The sequence below is a fragment of the Microcebus murinus genome, chromosome 31 (genome assembly GCF_040939455.1).
Source record: "Microcebus murinus isolate Inina chromosome 31, M.murinus_Inina_mat1.0, whole genome shotgun sequence".
Classification (NCBI taxonomy): domain Eukaryota; kingdom Metazoa; phylum Chordata; class Mammalia; order Primates; family Cheirogaleidae; genus Microcebus; species Microcebus murinus.
In genome coordinates, this window is record NC_134134.1 from 5798467 (window position 1) to 5800602 (window position 2136).

Genomic DNA, 2136 nt, shown 5'->3' on the forward strand with positions numbered 1-2136 from the left:
TTAGTAGCAAACTTACAGGAACAGCACAGAAGACAGACAACATTAAAAACATGTACTTGCATGTAGGACAACTCAGAAAAGTATAGTGAATGGATGGAATCTACTGTATGATAAAAATGCTACAAACACCATTTAGTTGCTGTCAATAAGAAATTTACTTGTTTAAAAAAAATCCAAATGCTGGCATTGTCCAGAAAAATTTAACAGGTTTATTTATAATTGTTATAAAGTTGAACTGCTGAAACTTGTTCACTGAAACATTTGACTTGCATTACTGCTTCACATCCTGCATTTATTTTAGAAAGTCACACACTAATGAAAATGGAAAAACTGCCAATACCTGATTTCTGTCCCCTATTTTTCCACTTGAAATCATATACTTAGGTACCTTTTGACCCCATGGTGAAAAAAAAAATCTAACATTCAGAACTACCAATAACAAGAAGAAGAGAAACATTTTTTGAGAATGAAGTGTTTTCCCATCATACTGGATTCTTATGGAACACATTTTGTATTCCTGCTTGAGCCCAGGCGGTTGAGGTTACCATAAGCTAGGCTGACGCCATGGCACTCACTGTAGCCTGGGCAACAAAGTGAGACTCTGTCTCAAAAAATTAAATGAATGCATGCATGAATGCATGAATGCATGCATGAATGAATGAATGAATGAATAAAAGTATGTTAAAAAATACATAGAGGGAGGGTTCTCCGCTTTAGCCATTATTGTGGTTAATCATTTCGCTGGTTTCAGCTGGGCAAAAAACAAGCCCTGTGAGGCTGGGGACAGCTCAGGAGTTTTAAGAAAAGATTTAACTCATCTTGGGGATAGAGGCCACACTACAAGTTTCCAAAATCAGGGGGTGGAGGGGAAGTTTTAAAAGGACACAAAATCTTTCTGTCCTTTATTTTTTTTCCCTCTCTCTAGACCATTCCCTTTATTACACTGTGAAATTCATGATGTTAAATAGTCGTGCCTGGGATGAACTTTGCGGTTGGCTATGTTAAGTAGGAAGGGTGTTTTATATGTTTCCACGACATCATAAAAAATTCAGCAGACTCATCTAGGATCATGAGGAAAATGAATCATTTTTCTCTCCTCAATGTTGAGCTACCACAACAAGCTGCAGGAGGACTGTCCCGGACACCTATCCACTGACAGAGGCCCCACGGGAATGTGTGGCTCACCCTATTCATTTAGAAATGTCTACCTTCGAATCAATAAAATTTGCCTGACCCGGGTTACTGTATTCAAGTCCCTTCAATCCGATCACTACGTACGTTCAGCCTCAGTCCACAACCAAGGAAGGGCGACTCTGTGAGACCAAAGAGCGCGGTGCCCAAAAGGAATAAGGACAGGCACCCACGTGCACGCACACAGACACACGGTCGAATACACCGTGTTCACCGTGTTTCTGACTCAGGGAAACTGGAAGATGGTTGGGAACCTTCAAGATCAACTTTGCATTTTTTCCAGGACAGGAAAATTCATAGGAAGAGAAAATACATTGTTCTCGGCCTATGATAAAAAGCCACAAGTGGTTCTAGAATTCATTCTGTGATTTAAATTTTTAAATGATATTCCATAAATTTAAAAAAAAAAACAAAAAACCAAGATAAAACAGAAACAAGGAAAAGAAAAAAACAAAAACCTGGGCGGAGGCCTACTGTGAGGGAGGGGAGGCAGGGAGGGAGCGGGAGGAGGGTCGCCTCCAGGGGACAACAGCGTGGGTGGGGTGGACAGAGACCCCCTGGAGGCTAGAGCTGCCTCAGGGCTGGCGGGCCCAGGAAGAACCTTGTTCAACATGGCAGGAGATTTGAAAGCCAACCTCCATACCTGGGGTGGGAGTGGGGTTCCCTCTTAAGCTCCCAACATCACCTGATTTTACCCATCCCCATGTCTGATCAAAGTGGCGACTAGGTGACACCTAACTACCGCTGCCAGTGTCAGCCAGACAAGAAGGGACCCTCTGACTGGGCTCACAGCGATTTTTTTTTTTTTTTTTTTGTAAAGCTTGCTTCCATTTTCCACCTAGGTATACAGGCATACCCTTTAAATGAATGCTTGTATTGAGGAAACAGGAAGTATTATTTTTCAGTCATTTATCTGGTCCTCAATCATTATTTATCATCTCCCCC